The sequence below is a fragment of the Balaenoptera borealis genome (genome assembly GCF_965194805.1).
Source record: "Balaenoptera borealis genome assembly, chromosome: X".
Taxonomy (NCBI): domain Eukaryota; kingdom Metazoa; phylum Chordata; class Mammalia; order Artiodactyla; family Balaenopteridae; genus Balaenoptera; species Balaenoptera borealis.
Window position 1 is genome coordinate 28,078,254 of NC_138881.1, and position 16,052 is coordinate 28,094,305.

At 40.0% G+C, this 16,052-nt stretch overlaps 1 protein-coding gene and 1 pseudogene across 9 annotated transcripts in view; one reads left to right on the plus strand and one right to left on the minus strand.

Annotated features, from left to right (window-relative positions):
• Positions 1-16,052, minus strand: part of DMD (dystrophin) — a 2,485,149-nt gene that overhangs the window by 444,410 nt on the left and 2,024,687 nt on the right. The window lies entirely within an intron of this gene.
• LOC309621142 (ferritin light chain pseudogene) lies at positions 1,261-9,690 on the plus strand (annotated as a pseudogene). Its single transcript has one exon. The product of its transcript is annotated as a ferritin light chain pseudogene (transcript).

Below are 16,052 nucleotides of genomic sequence, written 5' to 3' on the forward strand. Positions count from 1 at the left end.
GGGTGTGGAGAAAAGGGAACCCTCTTGCACTGTTGGTGGGAATGTAAATGGATACAGCCACTATGGAGAACAGTATGGAGGTTCCTTAAAAAACTAAAAATAGAATTACCATATGATCCAGCAACCCACTCCTGGGCATATACCCAGAGAAAACCATAATTCAAAAAGACACATGCACCCCAATGTTCACTGCAGCACTATTTACAATAGCCAAGTCATGGAAGTATCCTAAATGCCCATCGACAGAAGAATGGATAAAGAAGATGTGGTACATATATACAATGGAATATTACTCAGCCATAGAAAGGAACGAAATTGGGTCATTTGTTGAGACATGGATGGATCTAGAGACTGTCATACAGAGTGAAGTAAGTCAGAAAGAGAAAAACAAATATTGTATATTAACGCATATATGTGGAACCTAGAAAAATGGTACAGATGAACCGGTTTGCAGGGCAGAAATTGAGACACAGATGTAGAGAACAAACGTATGGACATCAAGGGGGGAAAGCCGCAGGGTGGTGGGGGTAGTGGTGTGATGAATTGGGAGATTGGGATTGACATGTATACACTGATGGGTATAAAATGGATGACTAATAAGAACCTGCTGTATAAAAAAATAAATAAAATTAAATTACAAAAAAATAACAACAAAAAAAACACAGGCTGCTGGGTCCCAACTCTGGAGTTCACGATTATGTGGGTCTGGAGGGGCGCTCAAGAATTTGCACTCTAACAATTTCCCAGGTGATATTGACACTGTTACTCTAGGGATCACCCTTTGAGAATTAACCACTGGTCTAGCATAATGGTCCTTAATCTCCTGGAGGTCATGAATGCCTTTGTGAAAATGATGGATCTTCTCCTGAGAAACCTGCACAAATATTCATAAACACAAAATATGACCGATAAGTTCATGGGCTTCTGAGACACACTAAGAGGGACTGGAGAGCAGTAGCCTACCTCTACCTCCAAGAAATACAATGAATTAATGAAGACAACATATCTTTCAAGTACCATTTTAACAGAAAACTCTCAGGAAAAAGAACACATCAAAAATGTCACTAAAGGGCTTCCCTGGTGGCCCAGTGGTTAAGAATCCGCTTCCCAATGCAGGGGACACGAGTTTGAGCCCTGGTCCGGGAAGATTCCACATGCCGCGGAGCAACTAAGCCCGTGCGCCACAACTACTGAGCCCACAAGCTCTAGAGCCTGTGCTCCGCAACGAGAGAAGCCACCACAATGAGAAGCCCACACACTGCAACGAAGAGTAGCCCCACTCGCCGCAGCTAGAGAAAGCCCGCACGCAGCAACGAAGACCCAACGCTGCCAAAAATAAACAAATAAAAGAAATTTATTTTTTAAAAAGTCACTAAAATGTGATTTTTGCTTACTTATGCATCTTTGAATTAGTCATAGTGATCTCAGGCACAAAATGACTAGATTTCGGGAAGGGGGCACACCAAAAGGCAGCCCTTGAGGGCTAGAAGGAAATTCCTGTCACTCTAACCACATTCAAGTAATCTGGCCCTTTCCCATTTTGCCCTGCCATCCGCTTGGGAAATAAATATCAAATAAAAGAGGGGTTGGTGGGGAACATGACGGAAAAGGCGGGGGGCATTCAGCCAGGGGCCTGGGGAAAGACACGGAAGTTGGTACCTCTGGGAAAGCGTAGCTATGGCTCTAGGATCTCTGTCCAGTACCTCAGTGAACCAGTTCAAGATTGAAGAAAGAGATAATTAAGAATGTGCTTAAAAGGAAACCAAATCGGTTGTGCTACACAATGATATGAGACAATCCCTGTTGGAGAGAAAGAACATTTTGACTTCACACTTTACCTAAGAATCTTCCTCACATGCCTTCCGTAACCCAGCAGTATAGATATTTTTAAATGACTCTGAAAAGAAAGCAGAGGTGCAAGGAAAGCCATCGTTCCTTTAAAGCATCTCAGGTCTACTCTGCCTACATGCATGAAGTCAGGAACATGAGGCAAATATTGTATTATTCATCTTGGCAACTATAAATTCAAGTGATGGCTCTGAGGCTGGGAAACAAAGGCCCGCTGAGCCGGAAAGCAGAACTCTGCCTTCAGCTTCTCGAAGAAGTGATAGCGCTACAGGCAAAGCTCCTTGTAATCATCTGGGGGAAATACACCTCTGAGTCAAAGAAGATTTTCTGCTACTGCACGGACTGTTTTGCCTAAAGCCAGGAAAACTCTGTCTGATGATAACGTTTTAGCTGCCGATTCGTCTCCTCTGTCTTCGATTCCTCTCAGCAAACTTTTATTGGGTCTCATCATGGGCACATTTACAGAGCAATTTCCATGATGATAAAATCTCTTCAAATGAGATTTAAAATGTAATTAAAGGGCAGATTTGATGTGGTAAAGGCGTTGCTGTGCAGTGGCCATACATCATCATGCCATAGAGCGCTCATTCAGCTAGCCTATGGCACGACCCCAATTTTGCTCTGGTAAGATTACATGTCCTTGTTTCATGATAATGGCTTGATTAGGGAAAATAAAAAAAAAAAGATAAAACAGCCTCTTTACTGGAGAGACAAGTCCATGAATATGAGTTAGATTTTTGTGCCCTCCTCCATTCATTCTATATCTTAGACTTCAGAGGCTGCAAGAAACTCCTCGGATACGGAGGCGAACACTGACAAACTGACAGGTGAAAGCTGGAAGGATCTGCTTGCCTGGAGAAGTGGATCTCCGTAAATCCTAGGGCCTGTTCTCATGGTTTTAAGGGCAATTGCTTGAAAAGTGGAAACTACAGGTTATAGCTCCCTGAATGGATGAATGCTTGCTTCTGGAAAACTGCGTGGAGCCTGAGAAAGCAAGAAAATATTCCTTGAGCAGTCCATTTTTGAAACCTCAAAACTAACTGAGATTATTCTTCGCTATAAAATCAATATGATTTTAAGCTTTGGAATTTCCCAAACCCCCAAATATGTGGCCTACCCAGATCCACAATCATAAGTATCCTCAATCATGGTATTTACCAAATGATATGAAATGATTTTTTACTGGGCTACTGGTTTATATTCTGACAGCCAATCATATAATATGATATGGAAATCATATTTTTTTAACACGCAGGGCAAAACAAAACTTTCAAAAGATCAGATTTCAGATCTAATGTCACAGTTAAATAATAGGTCGGAGGCACTCAGAAGAGGATTTGGGCCTTTTAAACACTATATGTTCATTACCTTCTCTTTTCAACATATCATGATATTCACAGGAAAAAAAATGCCATATAATGCCTGAGTTATACAGAGCACTGAGAGTTTCACTAATTTTTTTCTGTGCTCCTCTCTTTGCCTAAGTGAAATATTCCTTTGGGAACAACACTTTGTCTATGGAATCAAATTTATCTTTGTGATACTGGGAGTTACAAAATAACTCATGTGTTTTAAAGTATCATTAAATGTATGGAATTAAATAATAATTAGTAAACATAATTTGAGGGTCTTTAATTTAAGGATGATGACAAATTCTTGTCAAATAGTAATCATGCTTTTAAGTGTAATAATGTTTTCATAGACAAGAGTAAGATATTAGCAAAAATAACATACATTTTTGAAGAGAAAATGGCGACTGTATCTTCCAAATAAAAGCAACTTATACGTCTCTTTAGTCCAAAAAAAAAAAAAAAGCTCACAAGTTAATCTACAAGTTTCACCTCCCTTATTGAAGATGCAAGGCCTATTTTCAATTTGCTTTAATAGCAAACAATTCATGGAAACTTTGATTTCACTATATATAACAATAACCTCTTTTAGCCAAATAACCCTTGTCAACCCCTGGATAAAATTTTCTGCCAAAGAATTCCCCTACTTCCCACTCACCACCAGAGATAAAAGGATTGAAGAGACAGCACCATTCTCTGTAGGACTGTTTGCTTGCACTCACTCAGTCAGCCAAGCTTCCACTGCCTGATTGCATTGCCATGGAAAGTCCTACAGGATAACTTGGAGAGCAGCTACCTCTATTACTTCTCCAAACATCCCACTGCTTCCAATTACCACTGATTTTCTGTTATAATCAGTAGCCTTGAAACTTAGAACTATCCAACTGTTTTAAATGCAGAAGAGAAAATCCTAGGCAAAATGGGGAAGAAAAAAGAGTTTCCATGTTTCTGAAGAGTGGCATTGTGCTTGCGTGATTGTTTTTCATCAGTTTTGACTTCTCAGAGAGGCAGTATTTCTTTTCATTTATTTCTCTAGGCTGACATTTCTTTTCACTAAATAGTTAATGAGCATGGTGCAAATCTGGCATTCTTCCTTTTGACATCTTTACTCATGAAATAAGTAAAAGCAGTCCCCAACTTACAAAGAGTTCTGTAACCAAAAGTCATTTGCAAGTCAATGGTTCAGAGCCCAAAATTCAAATTTCCACAGAAACAACAGCTATGTATGTTTGGCACCAGGATAGTCACGGCTATTTGATCTCAAACATGGATGATCTAAGTCATTCTGATAGCACTACTTTGGGTTCTGTGATTTGAGAAGCATTCATCTTTTGGGGTACAAAAGGGAATGAAGTATGAAAAGAAAATATCTCTCTTTGAATCCTGACTCCGCCCAATGCAAAACAGTAAGCAAAAGACATCTGAGATGGGCATGAACGAAATGGGCATGTACCTGTCATTCTACCTCCTGGTGCCTGGTCATCTCTACCCCCCATATTTCCTCAGGTCCCTAATAATCCTTCTTTCCTACCTGTTAAAAACTGCACTCCCAGAGCATAGTCCGACCACTTTCACGTTCTGGGAGATTTTTACCTTTTAAAAAGAGGAAGCTGGCAGTGCGCTCGGCGGTCCCCTGATCTGTCTCTTGCTTCATCAGTGTTTGGACGGAACAGACCCAGGGATGCCCTTTGCTCCAGCCTCCGACCACCCTCCAACCTTTTTTCCAGTTGCGACCTTCGCAATTAGCCAGTCAGCTATCCTTGGTCACCGGGACCACCAACACCATATTTTGAGCTTAACTCCGTATTACCGATCCACCACGAGCTCCCAGATTCGTCAGAATGATTCCGCCGAGGTGGAGGCCGCCGTCAACCGCCTGGTCAACATGCACCTGCGGGCCTCGCGCACCTACCTCTCTCTGGGCTCCTATTTCCACCGCCACGACGCGGCTCTGGAGGGCCTGGGCCACTTTCTCCGCGAAGTGCCCGAGGGGAAGCGTGAGGGCGCCCAGCGCCTCTTGAAAATGCAGAAACAGCGCGGCGGCCGCGCCCTCTTCCAGGACGTGCAGAAGCGTCTCAGGATGAGCGGGGTGAAACCCAGGACGCTGTGGAAGCCGCCATTATCATGGAGCAGAACCTGAACCAGGCCCCTGCGGACCTGCACGGCCTGGGCTCTGCCCGCGCAGACCCCCGCCTCCGTGACTTCCCGGAGAGCCGCCTCCTAGATGCGCAGGTGAAACTCATCCAGAAGATGCGCGATCACCTGACCAACCTCCGCAGGCCGGCTGGTCCCCAGGCGGGGCTGGGCGAGTCCCTCGTCGAAAGGCTCACCCTCCAGCACGACTAGGAGCCTCCGGAGCCCAGCGGCCTTTGAGGAGCCCCTCTGGCGTCAGGGCTCCTGCCTGAAGCCCCTCTCTGCAGCCACTAGGCAGCTTTTTAACCACCCTGGAGCCCTCTCCCAAGCCTTGGACCAAATGGAAACAATAAAGCTTTTTGCAGGGAAAAAAAAAAAAAAAAAAAAAGAGGAAGCTGAGTTAAACCAAATGAATCTCAAATTGGCAGAATTTCAGAGAGTTTCAGAATGCAAAGTGAAATATTCAGATGGTAGCAAAAGTGTCTGGGGGCAGAAAGGCTTCAGCCATTCTTGCTAGGAAATCTACAATACATTGGTTAATACTACGGATTGGCTCACTCAAACCTCTACACTACCCTCCATCCATTGAGCAGGTTGGAAATTAAAAACCGCATTTGCCAGACTTCCACGCAGCTAGGGTTCTGGATATGAATTAGGTTTTAATAAGTTAGGGTTGTCAGATAAAATACAGGGTGCCCAGTTAAACGCGAATTTCAGATAAACAATGGATTTTTTCTTAGTGTAAGTATGTTGAATGCATTGTTTTTGTTTGCTAAATCTGGCAACCTTACATCAATAGATGTATCTGTGAGTGATTTAGAAGGTGGAAGTAGGGTCTTGGCCATCTCCCTGTCCGTTTTGGCTGTTTCTGTCGGCTAGTTTAGTCACAGAAGCATGAGATTTCCCATATCATATTTCCGAAGTGTATTCTCCAGCTTCCTGGTTGAAGAAAGGCAGTTGCTAACAGGAGCTACAAAAGTGGTAGCTTCTAGATCTCAACTTCCTGAATCTTAGTTCACAGTTACAGAGTATGTTCTTAAATTCATTGCTTCAGTGGTACTTCAGAGATGGTAGTTCCCTAGGGGATCAGTTCTATCTGGCTTTAGAATTCTGTGCTGGAAGCCAGGGCTAAAATCTGCTCCTTCAGCCTTTCCAAAGATTTAGTATGCAGCTAATCCTCTGTACTAAACCATTCTCTGATTATCATACCTAGAGTAGCTTCTTTTTTCTGAAGTGAACTCTGACCCTCAGAGCCAGTTTCTCTATTTGTTTCTAGTACTGGCAGTACCTTCCTTTAGTCAAAGGAAGTTTGTAGCCTTAAACATCTACAAACAATAAAACTCTATGGTTTTCTCAGCATGGCTCTTTGTCACAGCCATGTGATCTCCCAACAAAGGGCGGTAGGAAGTGAGGCAGGCAGAGGGATTTGTATCTCTGGATTAACGTCTTATTTGTAAAGAAAATACTTTACAAGATACTTTAGGTTGTGGCAACACATTAAAATAGCCACACATTATGTCATCATTCTTTACAATAATCTCACCATTATTTTCCTTATCTCTTTTGTTCCTCATATCTAGATGTCAAATTTACACTGACAACATATTTGATGCCTAGGGAAAAGATCTGAGTCAACAGTTTCATAACATGATGTTCTATTAATTAAACATGATACACTGACATTAAACCTCCCAAAAAAAGAATATCACAAACTTGTTTCATATTTAAGTCATGGGGAGGAGTGAAGAGATACTAAGGAAAGACGGTGAGCTTGCAGGCCTGGCTCACACATGTGAGGTGAGCTCTGGAGAAGCGAGCTTACCTCTGTGCTGTCAGCACCTGGCACAGTGCTTAGCACATACTAGGCACTCAATAAATTGAGCTGAATTTTTTAATCATCTAGCTGCATTCACCTACTCTGCATATGTCTCAGGCATAATTTCATTTCTTAAAAGTACCAAGTTCCAACATCAGGAGACACAGACATGGCAAGCACTGACCATCTCTGGAGGTCAAGGTTTTCTACTTGTGTGTCCATGTAAAAGGGTGACTCTCTAGTTTCTTGTCCAAATGAGAATACTTTTGAGAGTATATGGGGGTGCTATTAATAATGACATGAGAATAACAGGCATAAACTGGGACTGTCCTGGGAAAAGCAGGATGGGTAAATTTACAGCCATCAGTAAAGCGGGAAAAATGTCCTAAGTCCTTATGCTTTTTCACTATCAGCTGAGGCAGCCTTTCTTCCTACTCATTCTCTCCAAGCAACAAAAGGTCTGTGACAGGATGTTTCCTTCCTGCCTGGGGTTCACTGAGGGTGGTGAATTGATCCCTGTGGCTGTTTCTCGCATTTAGGGAATGACAGGCAGAGAAAGGCCAGAGGTTCGGGCCACGGTGTGTGCACTCAGGTGTCTCCTCACCGTGCGGAGTGGACACCTTCAGCTCTGTTTTCTATGGGAAGGAAAATAAAAAGAGGGCCAATAACAAAATGCACTTCAAAGAAAACATTTTGTGAGCCTGTGTGTAGCAGAGATAAGAACTAGGACACTGTCAAGAGAAAGATCCTAGAATAGCTTCTTGAAAGAAAGATCTTTTATTTTTTTTTAAAAAAGGAATATAAGTGAATGTTGCTACAACATCTATTGTGTATCATCTGCCATATTCCTCTTAGCAAATGAACATCAGAGTTTCTGCATTTGTCAGCAATGCAAACTGGAAAGAATTCACTTTCTTGAAATTTACTTTGAATTCTCCTTTATGGAGAAATAATTCATTCCATACATATTTCATACTTGACATGTAATAAATACCAAGTTTACATCTACAAAAATGGCTTTGAGGGGCTCCCATGTCAATCAAAAGTTTCTCCCAAGACATTTCTATGCATATCTAAGGAGAACAGGGAGGTAAAAAAAAAAAAAAAAGAAAAAAGAAAAACAAAAACCAAGAACATGAACGACAAAATTCAGGATTTTGATTCATAAGTCATGGATCAAGAATTGGTTTACCATAGGTGCATGGGGAGGCAAAGATATACAATGGAGAAAAGACAGCCTCTTAAGTAAGTGGTGCTGGGAAAACTGGACAGCTATATGTAAAAGAATGAAGTTAGAACACTCCCTAACACCATACACAAAAATAAACTCAAAATGGATTAAAGACCTAAATGTAAGGCCAGACACTATAAAACTCTTAGAGGAAAACCTAGGAAGAACACTCTTTGACATAAATCACAGCAAGATCTTTTTTGATCCACCTCCTAGAGTAAAGGAAATAAAAACAGAAATAAACAAATGGGACCTAATTAAACTTAAAAGCTTCTGCAAAGCAAAGGAAACTACAAACAAGATGAAAAGACCACCCTCAGAATGGGAGAAAATATTTGCAAACGGATCAACAGACAAAGGATTAATCTCCAAAATATATAAATAGCTCATGCAGCTCAATATTAAAAAAACAAACAACCAATCCAAAAATGGGCAGAAGACCTAAATAGACATTTATCCAAAGAAGACATACAGATGGCCAAGAAGCACATGAAAAGCTGCTCAACATCACTAATTATTAGAGAAATGCAAATCAAAACTACAATGAGGTATCACCTCACACCAGTTAGAATGGGCATCATCAGAAAATCTACAAACAACAAATGCTGGAGAGGGTGTGGAGAAAAGGGAAACCTCTTGCACTGTTGGTGGGAATGTAAATGGATACAGCCACTATGGAGAACAGTATGGAGGTTCCTTAAGAAACTAAAAATAGAATTACCATATGATCCAGCAATCCCACTACAGGGCATATACCCAGAGAAAACCATAATTCAAAAAGACACATGCACCCCAATGTTCACTGCAGCACTATTTACAATAGCCAGGTCATGGAAGCAACCTAAATGCCCATCGACAGACGAATGGATAAAGAAGATGTGGTACATATATACAATGGAATATTACTCAGCCATAAAAAGGAACGAAACTGAGTCATTTGTTGAGACGTGGATGGATCTAGAGACTGTCATACAGAGTGAAGTAAGTCAGAAAGAGTAAAACAAATATCGTATATTAACGCATATATGTGGAACCTAGAAAAATGGTACAGATGAACCGGTTTGCAGGGCAGAAGTTGAGACACAGATGTAGAGAACGTATGGACACCAAGGGGGGAAAACCGTGGTGGGGTGGGGATGGTGGTGTGCTGAATTGGGCGATTGGGATTGACATGTATACACTGATGGGTATAAAACTGATGACTAATAAGAACGTGCAGTATAAAAAAACAAAAAAAACAACTAATACTAAACTTTCTTTGGGTGATTTGTATGGAAATATGTTAATATAAATGTTTCAGACATTACATGAAATTTCTAAAAATCTTATATGTTCTGGTATAATGTTATAAGTCATAATTCTAGTTATTACTTTAAAATGTATATCTCAGAAACAACTTAAAAAAAAAAAAGAATTGGTTTAAATTCAAAGTCCCTAATCATAGAACTTCAAAGAGATATGGCAAATTATACACATCAGCCTTTTCCTTTTGAAAAAAAGCAGAGAGAAGACAGTGCAATGGAAACCTCCAGCTAGTCTGGTTGCTCCTGAGGGCAGGAACCATATCTGCCTTGCTCACTGCTGTATCTCCAGCTTCCAGGATGGGAGTTGGCATGCAGCGGCTTTTGTTTTCAACAGAGTTATCAAATATACCATTGGATAAATTAATGAATGGATCAGTTATGTAAGAAGTCAAGTAACTGCAGAACATCAAAGAAGGTTGATAATGAGAGTCAAGGAGTTGGTCACCTTGGCATGTCATAGACGGTAGGGAACCTTGCTAGCAGTCCAGTTTACTGTATGATTGTCTTAACCATTTTTTTCCTCCAGTTTTCCAAGTCACAGCAGTTCTCCTCACTTCCCCTGGTATGATGGTAGGATTATCATTTGCCATTCTCCATCCATCCATTCATTCATTTTACAAACAAACACTGAACACTCGCCAGGTGCCCAGTCCCAAGATGAACTTGACAGACACGGTCCCAGCCCGGGCTAAGGTTTTTCTCTTTTAAAGGAATAATATCATGGTTTAGATCAGGTACTCTGAATACAAAGCACCGTGAAAGCCGGACAACTCTTAACGCAGCAGAGATTCTAGGACATGACGAACAAACCTGAGAGAATCTTTTTTAATTTAACACTTAGAAAATCAGCTAAAGGGTAAAACTGTTTGCACAGAAAACGACACCATTTAAGAGGAGATTGAGTAATTACTGGGTTCTTTTGATTAGGTAGAAAACCTATCCTGGGAGTTAAAATCTCAAGGTAGACTTTTCTTGGCCTATTTACCTGTTTGGACTAGCCACATGGTCCTAAATTAATGACATAATTAAAAACTATTCTTCTCTACCAGAACCCCTCATCTTATGCAAGGTAGCTTTGGGGCCTAGGATTAATAATAACAAACAAGCCAACAAACCAGAAATCAAAATTTATTTTGCAATATCTTTTATCAGATTTCATGGACATTGGTGTATATTTAATTTTTAAAAATTTAGGGAAAGTTTAAATTGGGGAGGTGAGAAAAAAAGAAGGAAAAGAAAGAGATGGAAATAAGTACAAGGAAGATTCTGAAACAGTTTTCATAAACTTAGAAGCAATGAAATGGACTTAAAGCTGCAAACAAAAAGAATTTCATTGCTCACTGATTCTGTAGCCAACACTTTCTCTAATATCCCAGAGCAGCTATTTCAAATTGCCACTCTCCTTGAATCTCAGACTCTATCCCCATCACTCCGCATTTAACTACTGTTTCTGCTTCAATGAGACACATAAATTCAATAGAAGGACCCTATCTTAAGCTTTCACCTAACAAAAGTACCAGCAACTACACCTATTCTTCCCTCCTCCCCTGCAGCTACAGTAGAAGATGTGCCTTCATTCCTACCTGAGGTTACTGGGTATCCCTCATTTCTTCTGCATCCTCAACCTCTCCCTCTCTACTGTCTCCTTCCCACTGGCATTTACAGATGCTCAAGCCCCTCCTGTCTTAAGACCATGCTCTTCTTCTTGCCCCTATATCCATCTTCTGTTACTATGGTCTTTCTCTTTTCCCATCACAGCTACAAGTCTTGAAAGACTTGCTTTACCTTTGCTCCTTGATTTTCTCAGTTCCCAATCATGTCTCAACCCACTGTAATCTTGGCTCTCTATTTACCACTGAGTAATTACTGGGTTCTTCAAAATCAACAGTGAAATTACTCACATCAAGGTTATCAGTACCCACCGTGTTGCTAAATTAATGGAATATTTTTTGGTCTTATCTTTTACGTCTCTTTCATAGTACTTGACAAACCTGAATGCTACTTTTTTTTTGAAAGCCTCTCTTCCCTTGGATTCTGTGACATCACACGCACCTGGTTTGTCTCCTACCTACTGAATTGCTAATTTCCCTGTCTCCGCTGCAAGTTTATTTTTCTCTGCTTATCCCTGAAATGCTGGTGTTTTTCTGGGTTTACTCCTGGGCCTTTTCTTCTTCTCTATCTACAAACTTTTCCCTAAACCATTTCAAACCCTTGCAAGGTTTTAATCCCTATGTACTGACAAAATCCAATTAAATAGCTCTAGCTCAGAACTTTTTCCATAGGTATAGCTCACACACCCAGCTACCTGGCCATATCCATTTGTATGTTCCATGGGCAACTCAAACTCAACACTTGCAAGGCTGAACTCAATACCACCCCTCCTGTTTCAGCACCCTCCATCTCCTTCAAACAGACTCCATTTCTTTTGCAAAGGGTTTGGAAGAAAGGTATCACCATCTACCTGATTGTTCGAATTAGATGTCTGACTTAACTCTTCCCTTCAACTCACCTACCATAATCTAACAATCGTAATAGCATCAACTCTACCCTTTAGATAGCTATCGCATCTGGGTCCTTCCTACTGCTCTCCATCTCCACCACCACAACTTCGTCTAGATCATCATCATCACTCACCTGGATAACTTCATTAGTGTCCTGTCTCCAGTTTACTAAGCTTCTTTTGGTTCCTTGGACTGCCATGACATTTCTCAATTCCAGGCCTTTATACATACTATTCCCTCTGCCAGGAATTCTCCTCCAAATCCCCAACTGGACCTGGCTAACTCCTGTTTCTCCTCAGGTCTCAGCCAAGGTGAGACTTCCTTGGAGAAGCCCTCCTCATCCCACCAAACCAGGATGGGGTTATGTTTATGTCTACTCAGCACTAGCATAGCACTGCTTTTACCATATAGTAGATGCGTGTTTAATTTCCTTCCTCCTCCATTATACTACGGATCAAAGAACACAGAGATCAAACCTGTCTTCTTTATTTATGATGCATCTCTAGTGTAGCGTAGTGTCTGGAACATCAAAACTCTTCACGAAATAAATGTATAAATAAATGTATGCTTGCATCAAAAGACTATTCCACCATGCTCCCTTCTAATCATTGGCAGTTAAATTTTTTTGTTGTTATTGTTTTATATGGAAGGGTTAATGTCTTATGAGTTCTTAGTACATAGGTTTCTGTTTAATTTTTTAAATTATAAAATCCTAATTAATGAACATCATGGGATATCAAAAATTTCCCCTATGGTGATATTTTTCATATATCATAAATCTTCCAGAAATAGTATATAAACTTAAACAAATTAGAAGCCAAAAAACTGAGGTACAGCTATTTAGAAATAAATTTATGGAAGCACAAGGCCATGAACACCTGTGCAGTTTGTGCACTGAACAAACCAAAGATGCACCATCCACACAGTGAACTGTATGCTTTACAACCTGAACAACGCTTCATGGTGACTTGGAGTAGAAGCAAAAGAGAAGGGTTATTCATTTTCTTTATTTTTTTTCAAACTGCCTTTTGATGGTGAAGAATGGTTATTATTGTACTCTTGATTTTAAATCTATTTAATAGAGCTATTAGAATTTTAAAGACAGAAAGTATCTTAAAGGTCATGTGGAGGTTTCATCTATGTGCTAACTATGTTAGTGGTTGACAGCTGCATGAAGCATTGTCTTGAGTAATGTTCTGATACAGCACTGATTGATTAGTGTTGTCTCTCACGGGCAAAATGAGGGAGAAGTGAAAGGCATCAACTTATTTGCCTTCCCTGATCTAGTTAATCCTTTTATTTTCCAGATAAGAAAATTAAGGTCCAGAAAAGTAAGGCAACTTGCTCAAAGTTAACCTCAGTGCCAGAGGAGAACCTAGTTTTTTCTTTTTCTACTTCTAGCCCATGTCCCTTCTTTGACACCTGGTCTCTAGATTCCTTACTGAGATAAATTATAAATCTGAGCCCTGTGATTTACTACCTTTCAAATTTTAACTTATTTTCAAGGTTAACTTCCCGCCTTGGTTCGCAAGCATAAATAAATCTAGGTTTGCCATCTGAGAACACAGCATGATCACAGGAAATAGTCTTCAACATCGTAAAACTATCACATAAAATACAGTGACAAGTGCACCCCCTAAAAGGCCAATGTTATAAGTAGTAAGGGCCACTGTCAGTCAGGTTAAGCATTGCAGGAGGAGGAGGAATTTTGAGTAGGATAACAGAGAAATCATCTGTAATATCATTATGAGCCATAGTTGGCTTGAATCTACACAAATGGTGGAAGAATACTTGCAAAGACTTTTGTCCCGGTGCGAAGAGGTAAAGAATGGGATTAAATGTCTATTAATGTCCTAGACATGGTGCTAGGCACTGGAGATATCATGGTACAGAGAACAGATGTGATCCCTATCTTTGTGGTCATTACATTTCAGTGGAGAAGTCAGGCACTGAATAGTGATGTGAGCATTACAAAGTAGGAAGTACAAGAAACTTATTGGTGGTGGGGGGAGGATAATGCGATAATCCTGAATTTTGGGCAATTGCTACTCAGAGACAGACTACAGACATCAGTTTGCAGTAACTTTCTGTAGCTATTCTGTATCCAAATTGGATATCCAAAATAGACACTAGATTGCTATGGAAAATTTACAAATTTAATATTCACAAACTGGCATTTTAAAATAAGTGAATACAAATAAGACAAATTCAAATTGAGTAATAACGACTTACATCCCAATATACACTGGTTATAGAAAAAAGATATGGACCCTTAAGTCAGTATGTCCTCTGATGTCTAAAAGATGCTTATCACTGCATACTAGACGCTTTTCCACTTGCTTTGCAAATCAGGTTAAACATACCTGGTAATCAGGATTCATTACGTTTATTCACTCGGAAGACCAGAAGTACCTTTTCTCACTGAGATTTTGAAGGAAAAGTAAAACACCATTTATTTGGAGATTTTTATGGGTGTCAGTGTGTGCTTTTATAAACAGGAAATGATTTATGACTTATCAAAAGGTATGCCTCTGAGTCTCTTACCTAATCTCTAAACCCAGCTGACTTTCCCCATTTCTCTAACACTGAGCATAGGGAAAGGAGACGCTCTTGATTAGCCGAGCGACACTGCTGCTCATACACCAACCTATATTTGACTGAGGGTTCGGGCATTGTGAAATAACCCAAATGCAGCATTCCAGATGAAAACTGCTCTGAGGATTTTCCACTCTGAAAAGTAGAAGGAAACCAAGTAGTTCTTATAGTTCCATACAACGGAAGAAACTCTCCTTGGGCAATATTATGTGACCTACAAAATATCATTTGTACAATGTTTACATACTAAGAAACAAGAGAAAGGAGCTGTTGTTGTAAATTAGAACACGACTAAAATGCTGATCCTGGAAAACTGAAACATGATTTTAATTTCTAACACTGTTTCTGCCCAGAAAGAAATAAGAGAAGTATCATTTAGTGATACAAAACGTGGCTCTCTGGAGGCTAGGGTATGGAACGGGTGAGGATCTATCCATTTTGATACAACCACTGACAATTTTCTACATTGTCATTGATTAGTGTAGTCAATAAGCATCGATTTAGAACCCACCATGTTCTAGAGTTGTGCTGCTCTGCCCAATACAGTAGCCACTGGCTGGACGTAGCTGGTGAGACTGAGACTGAATGTTTAAATTTTAGTTTAAATATAAATTTTTAAACTGATACTTTGTTCGGTTATTGAAAAACTTCAGTATGTTTAGAACAACATGGGTACACAAATCTGCTTTTTCAATGGTAAATTTTATGAAATCTAAATGCAGATCAAATATTTCCAATGAAAATATAGTGTCTGAATTGAGATGAGATGTAGTTGTAAAATACATACCAGATTTCACAGACTTGGAATGGAAGACAGCGCAAAAGATTTCATTAATACTTTTTCATTGATTGCATATAATAATACACTGGGTTAAATAAAAGATATTATTACAATTCATTCACTTGTTTCTTTTTTCTTTTAAAGAGTGTGGCTACTAGAAAATTTAAGATAACATACGTGGTTTGCATTATATTTCTACCGGACAGAACTGTTTAGATACTGTATGGACATTGGGAATACAAATCTGAACATCACCTGACGATTGTCTTGAAGGGTGGTAAAACCATTGCTAGAGCAGGAAGATACAGAGAAATGCCCAGAACACTAGGAGACATAGATGAGTAGCAATTAAATCAGAGTGAGGTCAAAGATGGCTTCCTGAAAGAAGAGATGCAAGCTTCAGTTGATTCTTGAAGTTTCAGTAGGAGTTGGATGAAGAAAGAAGGGCATTCAAAGAAGAGGGAATGGCATGTACAATAACCTTGACAGAAGCA